General features: G+C 40.6%; 1 pseudogene; it reads left to right on the top strand.

Moving 5' to 3' along the window:
* The first annotated feature begins 3485 nt into the window (after window positions 1-3485).
* Window positions 3486-5359, top strand: LOC131679760 (protein disulfide-isomerase A3-like; annotated as a pseudogene).
* Window positions 5360-19682: the final 14323 nt, after the last annotated feature.

Genomic DNA, 19682 nt, shown 5'->3' with positions numbered 1-19682 from the left:
ACATACTACGTGTGACATTCGACTTTCGTTCGCATCCTCCTCTAGAAGCGATGATGATGATGGCCGAAGTGGTGTTTGTGAAATTTCTTATGCTTCTTGCGCTTCTTATGTTTTCTACCCCGGAATGAAGCTGCAACCATTTCACCTTCCTCACTATCGTGATACTCAGCTGCAGCGGAATCCTCGTGATAAGCGGGTGCATTCCCATGAACATGAGCTTTGTGGCATGGAGCTATGCTTTGATGTGGATTACACCATACCGCTACTTGGTGGGAACACGGAACATGGGGAGCTATAGCGGGGAAACTGTACTCCACAGCTGGACCCGGCTGAACCAGATGATCGCTGGTACCATAGCCGCCTGAATAAGCCGAAACGATCCCGACGAACGCCGATGCGGTCAGTGCCACCAGGCCGAAGCCGCTCGTTTTTGAATGCGCCAGCATTTTTTTTTCGACGTCTCAATTCGACGCTACTGACTGACCCAGTATAGCGCGAGTCACTGACTCACCTGTTATGTTGCTGAGTGCATACTTTATAGCATTGTGTTTTACTGTGGAAATTTTGACAAACAGCACACTGAAGAATGCCAAAACGTAATGGGGACAGTTCAGCAGTTGAAGTTCTGTTATGATAACTGTTTTCCAATGCAAACGTGTTACTGGTGCTGTTTTCTGGAAATAAACGGTTGGCAAAGTCGAAGAATAATTACGGTAAATCTTCGTCGGATGTAACGGCAAACCGTGGGATCAGCAACTTACACTGTGCGAACCAAAATTCTCAAGCAGTTCAGTGAAATTTATAGTACAATTAACTAAAGCCTCTGCCAATTATATGTTAACACTCAATGAAATTATTACAGTTTGGAGTACGTAGTATTGCTTGTTTGGCAACCGTAATATTTATTAATTGAGGGATTGACTCAATCTACCTAACAGTGAAATAGGAGACTAATTATTTTTACATCAAACTTGATCAAATAATCCTTTAGAATTAAATAGTAATAACGATGAAATCCCATTAAGCAGCTTTTTGAACCAGAGTTGTCAATAGGCAGTACATAGTATTAGGCAATATTCCAAAAAGTATCAATACTGCCTACTTATTTTGCCTCATTTTATCGGACTGTAAAAATGGAATTTTGGTACCTGTTTTCATATTTAACCGTTATGTGTCCAACAAAAAACACACCTTTAACAGGCCAACGATGGTACCCGGGTACCCACAAATTGAAAAGCTCATAACTACGGCTTCCTTTAACCGATTTGGACACTTTTAGATGTTTTGGATTCAGGCACTCGTTCACTTTTTGATTCTGTGAACCAGATGAATATATATGGTTTTTGGCAATCCGGATTTTCCGGATTAATGTTCCAGTACTAGGGTATGATTCGTAAATTTTAACAATGCTCTAGCAATATGAGTATCAAAACTCTTCAAACTGTCTCTGGTCTACTTCCGTACCAAAGATAAGCCATTTAACATCACGATATATCGCATCATCTAACTACACAACACTTGCCTGTGTACGAAGAAGTACTTTGTTTACGTACCCACCTGGGAAGTAGAGATTGATGATGTATTCTCCGAGAGGGGCCATAAGTACGAAAATGGGGTTAGCTCCTTCTAGAACCCTTTGCTTCAGTCAGTGAAAATTCTGGTATGCAAGCAATTCGGTTGAGCAAAAATCGAGGAGTATAAGAAAACAATTTATTTTTCATTAGCCTCATTTCAAGCCTTTCTAAGGATCTGTTCTTCCAACTTTGTTCTTTTGAACAAGGCTTGGTGGCCTGTTTGCCGACATGTCGACATATCCCGCATATAAATTTAACGGGGAAAACTGAAGCATTCTAATGAGGTAACCTCCGAGAAGAAATACTGAAGAAGACTACGCCACCTATCGTGCCTATAAATTTTCGAATGAGGAGAATTATTTCCTCTCCTAAGCTTCCTCGTGAAGGCTTGAAAGTGTCCTTTGATGGATGCTTTTACAAAACCGAAATAAGTGTCTTCGTGTCTCGGAAAGTCCAGATGGGACATCCAAAACTCCAAGTGTCTTTATATTTCATTCCTTGGGGATCAAAACGTGCTATGATTTCAAAACATGCTATGATTTCAATCGGATTAGCCTTCGAAAAAAAAGATCGGATAAGCCTTTGCTCGGTACCAGGTATGGAAGTTGTCGCTTGTCAAATCCGAATCAAAGGCAAAGGCTTGTTGACATTATTCCGATATTCATCGCACCTCAGCTGGTTCTAGAAGACTTCGGTATGCCGTCGGGTTGTCTTCACGATGATAACCGATCTATCTTACTGCATGATATTCGCATAATAATTTCAATATGATCATCCGGCATACGGTGGAAATGGTACGAATGCCTACTCCATTTGCGCGGTCAAGCACGTTAGATTTGTCGTTATACTCGATCTCGCTACAATTAGTGTATCTATTGATTGAAAGAGCTATGCGTCCACTACATCCGAAGCAATTGAATCAAAAGAAGCGGTGGAAGAGCAAAACATTTTAACTGGTCTGATTCTCTACACAGCGATTAAAGATAAGATAAACCGAGTACCCAGCGCGAACCACCATGGTGGAACCAAATACAAATATGTTAATACGGAATGCTCTGACGATTTTTCGAGGACACGTTTTAAGCTACCCAATGGTACACCGAGGTACACTGTCAAAGTGACAGTGTACTTTGATGAAATAGTGTTAAAACTGGCTGCACGGATGAATTTGTTTAGCAACGATCGACACATGCAATTGTTTTGGTTACTTGTTGACGAAAATTTGAGATTTCTTCAATAATGACAGTAATTAGTCGGTGATCCTATTGGATAAGATTTTTACTTATTAGTTTTGAAGTTCATTGGTTTGTTTCGGATTACGATCGAAATGCGAACGATCATAGGCGGAAGCTGCAACTGGTTGGTAATGTTTGCGCAGCATTCAAAAATGAAGGAGGAAGAAACCAAGTGAAATGTATCATGTCATTCGGAGACAACAGGTACTAACTAACGTTGTTACATGTTAATACCCACCGTAATCACTCGGATTTTGACTGCTCGAAGTCAAGAAAATTACCGATTAAAAGAGAAAGATGATCTAACTTAATATGTACAAAGTAGCCTCGCCAGCCAACGCCGAATCTACCTGATCCACTGGCTAGACTTTTCTAGCGAGGGAGAGATAAGCGCTTCAACGAACAGTATCAAGAACTTGTTAGACAATAAAACAATCAAACCCTACCGCTCCAACAGTTAATAGATGCTATTGATGATTTGCACCTGTAGTTATCCCGCTTCTCGGATGTTGAATTAATGGACACTAGTTCAAGAACTGCATTATGCTGTTGACATAGACGTTAATGGTAGGTCACGTTTTCGTTGTTTCTATTTCTCTACATCTACAGAACCAATTTTTACGTGCAGGTCAATCGCACGACGACTTCAAACGCATCGGTTACCGTTTTTCCGACGATGGAGCGCTGGTAAAGCAGGATTCATACCTGAAGCCATTGACCTGACTTGTGGTAACTGATTCCAACCATCGATGTTGTGAAGAAACTACCTTCCGCGCAAAGTTTGAAAAGGGTTGATTTACATTTCAAACCTACAACCTATGCCACGTTGATAATTCAGTTTCTGTGGACGGTTGATGGTTTACTGTGGGCCCATTAGTGGAAGCAGCCGCGTCGATGCAAAGTTTTCCTGTGAACAAGGGTGGGATGAAGAAATAGATGGAAGAACATGTAATGAATTTTATCTCCAAACGTAAAGTTGAGCAATCAATCAAAATCTGGATAAAATTTAGAATAGGACGTAAGTAACATTGATAGCCTCTCTTTCTTTACTTTCTCTTTTGATTATTACGACGTCACTACAATACTTTGCATAGATTTTCCAGTACATATCGAAAGCCGATGGTTTTTACTAGAATATTATGCAGAGAGTTGAGTACTAAATGACCTGCGTTAAGCCAAACTGAACTGAGCACCATATTTTTTTCTAGTATTTTTCATGTTAAAAAGCATTTTTAGATAATTTTCCAGTCACATAGTAAGTTTAGAAACACTTATTTACTTAAGTTTGCTATTTGTGTTCACAAAAATAAATAGATATGGGTATTGCAAGTGATATGTTGAATGCGATAGCGTTTTAAAGCATGTTTCTCAAAATGGCGCTTGGTCCTCTTTGGCTTAACACGCGCCAAATATCGAAACGACCGAGTAATGAACAGAAGAAAAAGACCCCAAAGAGAATTTATCATTGTTATTTACCTTCTATTCTACATTTCCCTAGAAATATAGTATTCGGACTTCTGGTACCTGCCTACCCTCAAAAGAACACCATTTACATTGCGTTTGCATAATTATTTTTAATAAAATAGATTATTTGAATCAAATACAAAATATAGACATACGTTCAGAAAAGCCGAACAAGTATATTATAAACGGTTTTGAGAATGGTCACTAAGCTTGTGGATTTCTGGATTCGAATATATATTGATTGTTTTAACTAGGTGCGGCCACTCTAAAAAAGCTTAAACCAGAGTACGTAAAAGCAGCCAAACTTTTGCACGGTAAGGATCCACCAATCGCCCTGGCCAAAGTAGATTATATTGAGGGAGGCAAAGATACGTGTAGCAAGTTTTCCGTCTCAGGCTATCCTACGTTGAAAATCTTCAAGAATGTCGTAGTTTCGTAAGAGTATAATGAACCACATGGATCGCGAAGTATGTGAAATCTATCGTGGAAACAGCTTCCAAAAATTTGCCCACACCAGATGCATTTGAGGCTTTTATGAAAGTACAGGAAATCAGCGATGTCGGTTTCTTCCAGAAAGAATTGGACTTGAAGAGTGTCTTCCTGAAATACGCGGATAGTCAACGTGAACGGATACGATTCGGCCACAGCATTGCCAAAGAAATTCTTGACAAACAAGGCGAATCCGATGCAATATGCTTGTTCCGTGCCAAGCAACTGTCTAACAAATACGAAAATGGTTTCGTAAAGTTCAGTGACAAGACGAAGGACGAGCTGACCGGTTTCGTCAAATTTAATTTCCATGGACTTTAGGCGTTCATACTCGCCAAGTGATTGCAAAAATCCTCTGGTCATAGTTTACTACGCTGTGAATTACGTTAAGAATCCGAAAGGAACTAATTATTGGCGTAACCAGATTCTGAAAGTTGCAAAGAAATTTGTTGGCCGCGTCAATTCTGTCGTTATCGCCAAGGATTTCCTGCACGAGCTAAACGAATATGGCTATGACTATATGCTGGCGATAAACCGCTGGCGTTGGCTCATGATAGCAAAAATCAAAAGTTACTCATGAAAAATGAGTTCTTGTAAGTATCAAATCATTGTTTATTTAACTTAGTAGATATCTCCCATCGCGAACCCTGAAATGGAGCATTGCAAAAATCCTGTGATTAGAGCTGCATGTTGAACGCTATTTTGTTCTTATTAAAAGCGATTATACTGCTGCATAATACTTCTATGCGGTAGTGATTGATTGGGTATGGCTTTCACAAGCTGGTAACGGTAAGCACTAATTATCTTTTGTAATTATGCTTATTGAGTTGAAAATCTGCAAACTTTTGCTACCGTGCTGGAGGAAGGCAGTCTGGAACCGTACGGCAAATCAGAACCAGTGCCAGAAATCAATTATGCACCGTTAAAAATATCTGTCGGTAAAATTTTTGACAATGTTGTTATCAACAACGGCGTTGACACTTTAATGGAATTCTATGCCCCATGGTGCGGCTGTTGCAAGAAGTTAACGCCGATCTATGAAGAACTGGTTACTAAACTAAAAGACGAGGATGTTTCTGTCGTGAGGATGGATGCCACCACCAATGATGTTCCGCCAACGTTCAACGTCCGAGGTTTCCCAACGCTGTATTGGTTGTCGAAGAATGACAAAGGGGATGATTTTAAAAATATGTTCGATGAAACTATCCAATCTAATGAACGCACCTGTTCACACTTTTCTTCTATGTTAGCTGCAGAATCAATGAACTGAAGTGCATATTTGCGCAAAAACTCTATTTTAACGGGATTATCTGAATTGCGTTTCATTTTTATGAATCTGCAATGGTTTTTTCACCTTTGACAACCAAATGAAAATAAAACAAAACCACCAGCATGCTTTGATCAGCTGGCGTTGCCAGTTTATTTGTTTTCTGACGTCTCTAAGCTGTCAAGACAAATCATAGGAATTGGGTAGCATAATTGGTTTTTTCGATGAGCCAAAAAATGATGCCCCTTTTGTATGGGACCTTGGCGTATTTAATTTGTATTTGGTGGAACCATGGTGGGTAAAGAGTGCTCAGAATTGTATGCGAAAAGGTCCTATAAGCAATTAATATACATACGCGACGTTAGAAACGCAAATGAAAACTTGATGAAAGCTGAAAAACACGATTATTGGCAACGGTTCGTCGACGTTACGAGAGAAACAATAGTTTGTCTAATGGCGGTCCTATGTTGTATATTTGATTCAACCTTTGATCGGAATACACGGAACCAAGAATCCTTTTTCGGCTACAAAAGATTCACATTCAAACGTTATACTATGTTCACATTAGCACTTATATCACTTGATATACCGAGATGATATGGATATTATGTCAAAGTGTTCACATTAATGCGAGGTGATATCGGTTGACAGTTGACATGACAACTCAAGTGTCATAAATTTTCAATCATAACAATTTGAAAGAATTTAACAATTTGTAATAAGAAATAGTTTCATCGTCTGCATTATTGTGCGCACATATGTTTTAAATTCGATTAATAATGTTTTGGTTCGAGCTACGCGTCTCGTGAGCAAATGTCAAAATGCCGCACGGAAAAAGGCAAAATATTTTGCAAACTAATTTCACAAGAGGTACATACAAAGCATTAATAGGGAGACAAACGTTCCTGCATTGGATTATACTGTAATTATCAGACCGTAGGAAGTGAGCAAGTTTCATTGTTCCTGTTTTCCCTTTTGTAAGCTGGAGAAAGAGTTAAGTGCTAGAAGAAACCTAATGTGTATTGACTGAGGGAATCGAAATACGACGATTACAAACAATTCCAGCCAACATCGTTATCATTTTAATAAACTGTTGTGGAATCGTAAACTGTTCTGGAATCTGCGTATCAAAAGAACTACAGAAAAGCACTAAAATACATTATGGCTTGCCGAAGTCTCTGGGAAAAATGGGCTTGAAGCCAAAAATGGCGCACTGGCTTTGCCCTTTCGTCATAAGACTAATGGTTGCGTGTGCTTCAATTTTGTGGGGGCTCAGAGAGGAAAGCAAAAAGGCTTGTCTGTAACTATCAAAGGTATTGTATTGAGTGGCTTGTCTAGTTATCACAGGGGCAATAAAATCGGCCCCAACGATTGCATTGGCATCAATGTTAAACCTGGTACCATTATATGCCCACATTAAAATGGAGACAGCACGTAGTGTCTTATGGATACATATAGTATCTATCATTATTAACCTAGGGATACTGCGAGGCATTTCAAAATCCTGTACCTAGTCTCGGGACTGTTGTACTTAAATACATTCACTAACATCATGCCGAAGTCTTTGATCTACCATTTGAGGTTGTAATATCTGACTGAACTCAATAGAATATCGATGACTCAAAAAGATCCTGCGGTGTGGGAGTAGGAGGTGTGGTCCTTACTGTAGGTTCTGCAAGGCTCTAGTTTCTACACCGTTCGTCTTTTAAGCGGAGGTATATGCAATTGAGACGAAAGTGTCTACTTAGAAACGACCTAAGAAGTAAGCAGTTGATAATTTTGCCAGATAGCTAGACTATGTTAATAGCTATGGGTTCACGTAGTTTCGATTCAAAACTCGTCCATGGCTGTCGGTTAATATTGATGGATTTGACCGATAGGGGATTTGCCTTTTATTTCATAGGTCCAAATCTACGCTTTGGGTTTCGAGCCAGCTTAAGGAATAAATCGTGGACTGAAAGCAACAGCTGAAGGGCAAACACTTTGATGCCCTACCACCTCGTTCTCGTCGTCTTTATTCTCACAGTAGTCGCTCACACCACCTGTCATATCACAAGGATCTGTCTTCCGTTATTCCAATGCATTATTAGAACGTCCATTGTTGTTAAACTGGTGTAAATACGCTTCTGCGTTCCCAAAATATTTCTAAGCATACGTTTGCTTCTACTAAATTTTTATGTTCATTCCAATTCATCCAAACCACCTGCAAATAATCGGAAAGTTATTCAAGTTTTATATGTCACACTTGTTGATGAGGTCAATCTCGCATGAGCTTGGGATTATTAAAACCTGATATTAAAAAATCGTTAAGGTTCAACTGAGAAAACTTCAAAAACCGACCCCCTCTGAAACAGCTTAGTCTAAATTAAAATGATGAAATAAATTTGAATAATGAAGTTCAAAGTATAATTAACCCTCCGGAATATGGCTCACTGAACGAGCTGCCGCTGATAGAAAAATTATCACAAAATCGTGTGTTTTTCAAAGACATTCTACCAACCTTCATCACCGAGTCACTTGTCGATATTTTGCATAAACAAATTACAGAATGTTATTGAAATCATACATTATAATACACAAAAGTTTTCGTCAATTTGCTTCACCCAAAGTTCTAAAATAATTCTCAAAATAAGTGATTTTCTTTTCCTGCTGAAACCTTTAACCCCCCCCCCCCCCTCCCTTCAAGGCATAATCATCTTGCAAGGCGTACTTCGCGACGAGAACTATTATTCCCATGCTGCATCAGTAATAACAACAGCAAAGAATAGCTACATTCGTGATTCGCTGGTTGGGCCACAGCCTTGTCCAACTAACGAATTTGATTCGCTAGTTGTATCGACTGACAAATGTCAGAAACTCTCCAAAGGAGATATTGGCAGTGTAAATGCATCTATTTATATCTTTAATAATTGTCAGATTGTCAAAGTAAATTTGACATAAGATTTTGACATTCAGATGCTTTTTAGTTGGACAATGGTCCAACTAACGGAGGTCCAACTAATAAGCAGTCCAGTTAAAAAGTGTCCAACCAGCGAATCACGACTGTATCACATCATCTGTGAATAGACCAGGAAGGCAAATAAAAATAAGTAATTTTGTGCATTGTAACCTTTAAGTTTTAAGATATTCAAAATGTAAAAAAAAAAGAATTTGGCACCGCCAAGCCAACGCATTTGTGCCTTTAAAATAAACGAACTAAAAACTAGTAATGCTTTATTCATTGATTGGCTTACATTCGAACCGATTGCAAAAAAGTGGCAGATGTCCAAAACGAAATTTTCAACTAAAATTAACTCCAGTCTTCCCATGAACATGAACATGTTTGCAAACGTGTACAAAATTTTATGTACGGGATCAACATCAAATGCTTTGTGCCGATATACATATTCGTCTAATGCCGTTTTTGAATCTGATTCTAACCCCAGCTACTGTCATAATGTATGAACTGATGACAGCAATTGGAGTTTCAGCCTGACTCAAGTTCGGGTTCAAGCAAAAACGACATGAAACACCGAACCTAAGCGAACGGTGCACTGTTGTACAAAGTTCGGTTCAAACATCCGTGTAGGTACACCAGGTGCGTACGTGAGGAAGCTACGCGCAAAGCAAAAAAAAACAACGCTAGCGATGATTAGGGTAGAGAAGAGAAAACAGGTGCCACGGAACAATGTGTACGTACACTCTGTACACACATAGAGTTCGACTGTGCAAGCGAACATGTGCACGTATTTTTGTACAAATTGGCGTATTCCGGTTTGTACGCGATATGTGCATTTTAAATAAGCACAGTAACTGAGAGACCTTCGTGCGCGATGTTCATTTGGGAAGGCTGCAAAAATCTTTTCGCCAATCAAAAAGTCAGCTGGCGAATGCGGGTCAATCTGTCACTTCCAAAATTATTCACGCAAATGCAACTAACAGGAAGCTCTTACTACCAACAGTTCTGACGCAGTTTCAGCATTGCATATACCTATTTATATTAGAAATTTATCTCCATATGCATCCTGTACTTTTGACCACCGAGAATGTCGTTATTTTTGCCATTCTTATATAAAGAAAGGTTATGCAATCACTGTAAAAATCGACTTTTTAACCGAGGCCCGGATGGCCGAGCATCATATACCATTCGATTCAATTCGTCGAGATCGGAAAATGTCTGTGTATGTATGTATGTGTGTGAGTTATTTAAACACACAATTTTCTCAGAGATGGCTAAACCGATTTTCACAAACTTAGTTTCAAATGAAAGGTATAGCGCTCCCATAAGCTGCAAGTGAATTTTTAGTTGATCCGACGATCGGTTTCGGAATTACGGGTTGAAGAGTGCGGCCACACAGTGAATTCTGGTAATACCATGATGTCCGAACGATGTAATACATATTAAAATGGGTCACCATTACTTGGATATGCGGGTGTAGATCAGTAATGACCAATTAAAGCCTTCACTACATTGGCCACCTGTGACGGTTCTAGATACCCCCGGGGAACTCGCCAAGTTCCTAAGCTAATGTAACATCTATTTCCCAATTCTTGACCGATTTTTTTCAAACTTGATTTCAAATAAAAGTATCAGTAATCCCATTGACTATTACTGAATTTAATTCGGTTCTGACTTTTGGTACCGGAGTTACAGGTTGGTTAGTAAGGTCACACTGGAATTCCCCATACAAACGTAATACATCATTGGTCACCAAACCACATAGATTAGCAAGTTTAGATTACTGATTGCCAATCAAATCTTCTTTGAATATATTGTATACTATCGACAATTCCGGAAGTCCCGCGTTCCGGGCATATTCCACAATCAAAATCACATCGATTCTTCGGTCATGACTGAACCGATTTTCTCAAACCAAGTCTCGAATGGAAGGTGTAATATGCAGTTGGGTACTGTATCCCCCCCTACCTTACCCTTCCACCTCCCCCTTTCCTCACACACCCTCCCCCTTGGACCACCCTCACATCCGCATTTCCTTCAATTTAATAATACCGTGGCTGTTACAAAAAACTTTCGTAAATAATTTGTGGTGTTTAGACCATTTGTGCATAAAGAATCCTTCCTAAACATTTTGCAAACATTACCTTTCTTCTCCCACCAGCTGATCAAGACGTCTAAACAAAATCTCAGACCGACGATAGCTGGTTGTGATGGTTCAAGTTTTCGATTTGGCCTTGTCCCTTTTAGAAAATTTTAGAACTCGAATATTGATTGAGAAAGGTACAATTACACCGCTAGGTAGATTAAAACAGATTTTTCATTTGAATACCGATTAAATCTCTATGACAATCTAGCTTCAGTTTTTGGAAGGAAATAGATGAGAGCAGACGCAAAAGCTCCAGTCACGACAGTTATGTCTGAAGCTTTATTTCTTTTCATTTTACCGCGATTTTTTACTATTTTTTTCGGTAATTGTCTGGTAAGTCTTTAGTTTAGTGTTTTTTTTTTGCCAAATTAAAGTATTTCGGCTGGAATAAACCGAATTCTAGAGCGGATATTGGATTTTGTTTTCAAATCGGGATAACTGATAAAGATGTGTTTAATAACACTAGTAATAGTGGCAGTGTCTGCAAAACCGCTGTCTGCAGTTTAAACAAACCTGTGATCCCCTCGTTTGCCCGGTTAACCGCAAGGGTTACGGCTAGTTTTAAACGGCATTAAAAAAAGTGAAATGGCGTTGTCACATTAACCAGCGGCATTTTTCGTGATTGTTATTAAACAGAACCTCACATTTACACAATATGTATAACAGCATTCTTCAGCCTCATAAGTGCTGTCCGATAAGTGCTCATAAGTTGCTAGCACTGAGTTGGCTTGAGATCCCCATGTTTGAGTAAACCGAGCGAGTGGATTACGGATGTGTTTGTAATTCCGACGGCGAGTTTGCGAAACAGCTCGTACTGGTTGGTATTCCAGTATTCTGGCTGTAGTCCGCTTCGGATCCTTGGACGCTAATTGGCCAAGCCGCATCACACTGTCTTTGCTGCATAACATCACTTGGCAGAGCAATATTGCACTGTTACTAGCACAAACTGTGAACCTCTTTTTTCACATTTTAGATCTTTGAGATGTTTGTTGTGGTTTTTTCACGAAAAACATCAAGTCAACGCTTGCCGCGATCCCATGAATTTTCGAAATGACATTTATAAATGAGTGCGTTCAATGCCGCTATCCGTGTTGCTAGTCACTACTTTTGACAATTTGACTTGATTTCGTTCATGATATCCCGTATATCACGCAAAGATGATGATATGAGATGACATTTAAAATGTATGGGATATCAAGTGATATGGTATGTAATATCACCGGATATCAAGATTATCCGCATATCACTTGATATCAGCGCCAATGTGAACATAGTATTAGACTTTCGCGATGAAATGGCAATACTGTATATAAACGTCATAGTTGTTCTTTAATCAAACAATTCGAACGAATCCCTTCGGCCTCGTTCCAGTTCGAGATGTACTGGCTATCCTCGATTTCTCCTTTATGTCTCTCACACATATTTTTAAAAGCGACAATTATTCAAATTTAGTAATTTCTTCTCTTTCGGTTGACATACTAACAGCTACCTGGAAATCTAATCCCAAGAGTTCCCAGCGGATCTAAGGAGACAAGTCGGCTATCCGGTTCATGATGTTTTGACAGTGATCTTCCGTTTGCTAAAAAATTGCCAATTTAATTTCTTTTTTCCCTATCATCGTTGTCCGCCCTCTCCTCACTTTCCCTGAAACGCTCTCTGCTACTGATGTTGGAATCAATCGTATGTCGTTTGCCTTCCTTATTAAAAGCCTACTAGTGTTTCTCCTTGTTTCAATTTGAAATCAAATAATTGTTCTTCTTAAAAAATTATAATCTAGTCGTAAAAATTGCATCCGTTAGTCTGAATAAAATTACATTAACATTTTTATGTATCGATCTGAACTCCTTGTTTTAGGATGTAGATGTGTCAAAATGTATTCTTAGCAGAAATATTAAATATAATTTCAAGTTTCAAACAAAGTCTAATTATTATCTCATATTTTCAAAAAAAAAAATTCAGATGCATGCATTGTGTGCGAGACACATACGACACATTCTTTCGTGACGTTACAACGATTTGACGAAACTTCATTCCACAAATACGTTATAACTTTATCAATTGAACGCCTACATCAAAACTTATTACAGATTAAGAAAGTAGACAAAATTTCACGAAAGATTCTGTAATAGGTTTTGATATAGGCGTTCATTTGATAAAGTTATAACATATTTGTGGAATGAAGATTCGTCAAATCATTGTAAACGTCACGAAAGAATGTGTCAGACGTGGTTAATCTCAGGTTTTGGTATGTTCCAAACTTCCGAGTGGGTAATTCCCCCCTCGGCAGTTTTCGAGTGGGTAGTACTACCCATACTACCCACGTGTTCCGCCGGCCCTGTGTTCAGCATCTATCAGTAACGATTATTTCGACTTTTCGTGTACTATATTTACGAGCACAAATTAAAATTTAAGTTACCCCAAGAGCAACGAATGAAAATTTACAATAAGGCAATTTAATTGTCATAGTAAAACAAAATAAAATACTTAACTATTTGAACATTTTCAATCTATGAGTAAGTACTTGTTTTAAAAATGCATACAGTTACATCTACTTGAAGTAAAGATAGTTATTCAAAAAACTACTGTGTCGGTCAAAGTTTACGTAACGAAAAAAGGGACTATGATTGAAAACTTGGCACATCGAATTGCAAGTCACTTTGCTTCCCTGGGTTCGAACGAATCGTACACGATGACCTGAAAGCTTGCAACTTGAAAGACGTAGCATTGTAGGAATTTTGCTTGGCGGTCCAAAATGTGTGGAAAAGCGGGCATCGAGCGGTTACATTCTATTAGAGCGACGGCACAACAAACGAGTTGGGAACCCGCTTTGTAGTGCTGAGGGATATGCGCCAACGCGTAATCAAGTAGCAGATATGTATGTGGATCAACGGCCATTTCTACAACTACAGCATCGTCAACGTGCACTGCCCTCGCGTAACGTGACCCGAGAACGAGAAAGGAGGATTTTACGCGGATTTGGAGCCCGCGGCAGAATGTAAAGCTTCTCATCAGCGACATGAACGTCACCCTTGAGATCACCTAGTTAACAAACTAAGAACTAAATCGACCACGTTCTAATGACCAGAAGTTTCTTCTCCGACATCACAAATGTTCGCAACCTCCGCAGTGCAAATATAGATTCATAATCGTTTCAAGAAGATCGGGATACCGAAGCGATGGAGCATCTGTTGGGTTACGAAAAGTCAACGAGTAGGTAAATCGCTCGAGCAAAGGCTATGTGCCACAGGCTGACATATGAAGAGATACTAATGGAGACCTTCTCACGACCGAGTGTGAGCTGATCGGTAAGTGTATTATGGCGAACATCGAAATAGTAGTAAGCGACGAGTGTATCGTAAGAATCAGCCTGGGGACATGCGTAACCGACGACAGATTCCCAGCGCCGGATCTATATAAGATTTATGAAGAGATCGGACGGTTGAACACTGATATAGCGCCGGCAATGATCAACTGCCATGTGAGCTGTTGAAACACGGAAGAGCGGTGTTGGTTAGAACATTCCATTGGGTGGTTTTGAAGATCTGGAAGAAACAGATTTTACCGGAGGATTGGATGGAGGAAATAGTATGTCCCATCTATAAAAAGGGTGTTAAGTGGAATTGCGGGGTCTTCGTGCCCTGCGAGGAGACAAACAGCCATAGACCGAGTGAACTAGAGACAATTTTCTTGACAGCAAAGAAAAACGCGGCCTTAGACTGATTGGTAACTACATTATTTAAGTGAAAGTTTAGCAACAAGTTTTCCAATATAAAATAACACATCTTCAGATGTAATCATTTTAGTGATAAATCCTACTAGAAATAATCCTGGAAAAGCAACTCTTCAAAAAATTAGTAAGAGACTTGATGTCTTCAGCCAAGTTTTTGTGAATTTCATGTAAAACATCTTTATTGAAGATATGAAAGCTCTATATATTGTCACTGTTTAGCTATCTTATTGCAAATGCCATTTTGTTAAAAAATCCTATTCCCACAATTTACCAAAACTCCCAACGGTGTTTAAAACATTAAGTTCTCGATGTAATGATCAGATAATAAACTTCCAAAATTCTTATTTAAATATTAAATATTTTTTTAAAATTAAACTGGTCATTACCACCAATTTTTTTCCATTCAATTCGTTTTAGTTTGGGGGGAGTTTTAACCCCAAACCCCCCTGGCTACGCCACTGCATTGTGCAATTCGAATAATAGTGGTATTTCGATTACCTTCATAATCTTCATACGAACGAAACATTCATTCACAATTCACACCGTCACAGCAACAGGAACAAAAGTTATGTGGCAGCATAAAATTCTACGTCAGTTGCTGTTAGCTTCCAGCTTTTGCCCGCCTTGGTGTTTCATCTTCGGAAATCGATTCAGGTCGTAGCATCTCAGAGGCTGCCGGTGAAAAATGAAACTATCTTATAGGCATCGAATAGAGGATGCTGTCGCTTTGAAAAAGAATATTCTTGATTCCTAGATTTATTATGCTTGAGTTGATCCTGATAATGTTTCATTATTCAAATAATGTATTAATATTTATTGCTATTCAATTTCTTCCAAATTTGAATGCGACTACACGCTTCTGTAGTAATTCGTTTTAAATTAATTAAAAAATAAATAGCAATCGAATATGAAGTAATACCTACGTACCCACATGCGATATCGGTAAGGTTTATGAGCAAGAAAAGAAACTGAAAAAGATGTTTTCTAAAAATTCGCGGGAAACCTTTCGTCTAAAACATAATTTATAGATATATCGATAGCAAATTTGAATATCTGTACTCATATGGAAGGGGAATCCTTCATTTCTGTCTTATCTTCTCTGAAGTACTAGTGGAGCATTTTCCTAGTTAGATCGTTACAGAAGACCAGTAATTGTTTTATACGTTGAGAATCTACTCCGAGCTTTGCTATAATTAAACACGGATGAAATATTTCCAAACCACTCGAGCTCGCCAGGTTCAGCGAGTGTGCAATTCTATTCGCTGCGCCATAGCGCTTCGTATGACAAAGTCATTGTCCCTGACTTCCTGGTAACTGTGACTGTTGCGTGCGTCCACTGGAACTCGTATGTAGCTGGAAAGTTCTCAATCATCACATTATTCACCAATAAAAAGTGAAAGACGAAGTGCACGAGTTTGGTTCGACTCTACCCCAAGAATAGGCTTGGGCATAAACTGCACGCTTAGCAAGAATTTGCCGTGCCAGGCAAAATACATTTGAAAACAATCACCTCGCATCGTACAACTCGGTGGAATCTGTTGGCGGGGTGTTGGTAGGCGGCAAAGACCCGATTATGGGCGCCACCTGTTGCATTTGCCGGGAAAATAATTTTAAAGCATCCGCGATAGGGCTCTGTGAGCTTTTAGATTTATACTTAAGTTTAATTCAATATGGTCAAAATTCATTAACTTAAAATAGCTATGTTCTTCTTCAATAATTGGCCATAGGTGGCTTCAGATCATTGATATAGGGAGTAAACACCTTGAATAATTTTGGACAATACACTGTCTTAGATCCATTTGTAGAACTCAGGGACGTAGCCAGGTGGGGAAGGAGGTAAATGAAGTTTAATAATTTTGAACGGAAAAATAAGAACTAATATTTATAATTATTTTGTAAAAGTATTTCGAAACAAAATTTTTGAAAAGCCGTTTAAGGATTATTTGGGAAAACTCGCGAATATGTTAATGATCAATCTATTGGAATCCTACAATTGTTCAAAATAATAAAGTAAATATCTCACCAAGAAACTAATGTAGGGATCTGAAGGTAATCTTACTCTAAGATTTAAAATTACTAAACCCATCACTATCAAAGCGCAAACGAGATAATTTTACGTATTAAATTTATTTTGATGCTGTTTAGTTTCTTATATTATTAGTCGTATAATGTTCAAACGAACAACAAAACAAGCTATCTATTTCATGGACTTGTTGACTTTTCTCGGTGAAAATCTATTTCATGGACTTGTTGACTTTTCTCGGAGAAAAGTCAACAAGTCCATGAAATAAATATGTTGCGATGACCATAAAATCTTATAAAAACAAGCTATCATTAGAAAGCTTATAAATAGGCCCTAGCTCATCCATTCCGCCACCGCCCGTGCTAATCGCGTGTGCCGCCGTTAGTTCTATCTCGGGGATTGACTCCGCGTAGACCGCCAGAGTTACATCTTCGGCGAAACCGACGATCTTCACACCAGGAGGTAACTTTAGTCTCAGAATCCCGTCATACATAAGGTTTCATAAAACCGGGCCCAGGATTGGACCTTGCGGGACTCCTGCGGTACTAGGAACACGTCTCTGACCGGCAACGGTCTCGAATAATAGTACACGGTTCTTGAAGTAGTTTTCCAAGATCCGCTACAGGCCCGCCGGCAGACCAAGCCGGTGTAACAAGAGCGCGATGGCATCCAAGCTTGCGCTGTTGAATGCATTTTTCTCCTCAAGTATCACTAACGCACAATATCTAATACCTCGCCTTTTCTGTTGGATCGCTATCTCGGCTGGCTTTACCACTGAGATGATAGCATCCACTGTGGACTTGCCCATTCGAAAACCAAACTGATTACTTGACAGGCCATCCGTACCTACTGCGTATGGAGTTAGCCTGTTGAGGATGACCCTCTCAAGCAATTTGCCCGTCGTTTGGTCTGTACGCCGATGGGCCCCGGCCTTCGGCAACAGTACTAACTTCTGCCTTTTCCATCTATCCGGAAAACGGCACTCGTCAAGGCATCTCTGCATAGCAAACCTGAACATGTTCGGGTTCGCTATGATTGCTGTCTTGAGAGCGCTGTTTGGGACTCCATCAGGCCCTGGAGCTTTGTTCGTTGTTAGAGAATTAGCCACTGCACCGTGCCTTGCGGCGCAGGGGGCCAGAGACTTGTGGCTCGAGACGGGAAGAGTACTTCGATAATCCTCGCCAACCGATCCGACGACCGTTCTGGGTGTGAGGAGCCCCTTTGGGCTTTGCTATCACGATCCTGTAGGCATCTCCCCACGGATTCGCGTTGGCACCCTCGCACAAATTGTCAAAACGCACACTCTTGCTGCTCTTGATGGCCTTGTTAAGGGCCGATTTCGCAGCTCGAAACGCTTCACGGCGGTCCACTCTTACCTCCTCAGTGCGGACTCGCTGCATCCTACGTCTACCTTGGAGGCAAGCTGATCGTAGGGCTGCATTCCACCAATATACCGCACGTCTGCTATTTCTGCGCGCGTTAGGACAGCTACCAGTGCATCCGCGCTTAGACTGTCGGTGTTGGCCTCCAGTCCCAGGGCCGCGGTGAAAACTTCGCTGTCGAAGTGATTGGTCTTCCACCCGCGTACCTGACAGGGATTACCCGCCCTCGGATGCTGCACACCATAGCTGATCCTAAAGCGTATTGCTAGGTGATCACTATGGGTGTATCCCTCGTCTACCCTCCAGTCCATGTCTGGAACCAAACCCGGACTGACAAACGTTACGTCAATCCATGACTCGACCCCATTCCTACGGAATGTGCTAGCGGAACCATCATTGACTATCACTGCATCGAGTTTCGCAAGCGCCTCCAGTAGCGCTTGGTCCCTGCTATTTGTACAGCGGCTGCCCCACTCCACTGCCCAAGCGTTGAAGTCACCCGCTATGACAAACGGCTTCCGACCCACCATGTCAGACGAAAGTCTGTCGATCATCTGGTTGAACTGTTCTATAGGCCATATTGGTGGGGCATAGCAGCTACAATAGAACACACCATTGATCTTAGCAATCGCGATACTCTCCGCAGAGGAGTGTACTACCTCTTGGACCGGGAACCGTCCCGTTGTACAGATTGCCGCCATCCTAGACCCGTCCGCCACCCAGTTGCCATTATCGGCAGGGACGTTGTACGGGTTGGATAGGAGGGCGACATCTGTCCTCGACTCCGAGACCGACTGCTACAGCAGCTGCTGAGCAGATGCGTAGTGGTTAACATTCAGCTGTGTGACGTTCATAGCTTCTTCTTACCGGCCTCCTTGAAGGGACACGCAGGTCCGCCCATAACGTGGTTGCGGCCTTGCTTCTTACTGGTATAAGACATTTTGGTGCCTTCTCGAATGTCTGCGCCTTATGTCCCTCCTCGCCGCAGCGACGACACAACTTGCTCCTGTCTGGGCCCTTACAGTCGTATGACTTGTGGCCTGGCTCCATACATTTAAAACACCGGTCCACTGAAGGCGGCTGGAGTATACTTACTGGGCATAATGACCAGCCGATCTTCAACTTCCCTTTTCCGGTTACCTTTTTGGCTTCCGCGACCGGTACCTTGAAGTAGGCTACCTGCGTGCCAAGCATCCGCTCCCTTAGACGTACAGAGGACAGATCGATCTCTATGCCGCACTGCTCCTTTACGGCGGAGACGACGTCCTCTGCGTTTGTGACCTCATCCAGTTGCTTTCACTGGAGAGTCCCTTCCGCTCCCAACGACCTCACCTGAGCGCCGTTTCCCAAGACCTCTTGGGCCAACTTCCCTGATGTCACTCCGCTGGATTGTGCACCGCGTTTCAATACCAAGATCATTTCGCCATCTTTGGT

The sequence above is a fragment of the Topomyia yanbarensis genome, chromosome 2, assembly GCF_030247195.1.
Source record: "Topomyia yanbarensis strain Yona2022 chromosome 2, ASM3024719v1, whole genome shotgun sequence".
Taxonomy (NCBI): Eukaryota; Metazoa; Arthropoda; class Insecta; order Diptera; family Culicidae; genus Topomyia; species Topomyia yanbarensis.
The sequence above is the reverse complement of the archived record's forward strand: the minus strand, read 5'-3'. Positions and strand labels throughout refer to the sequence as shown.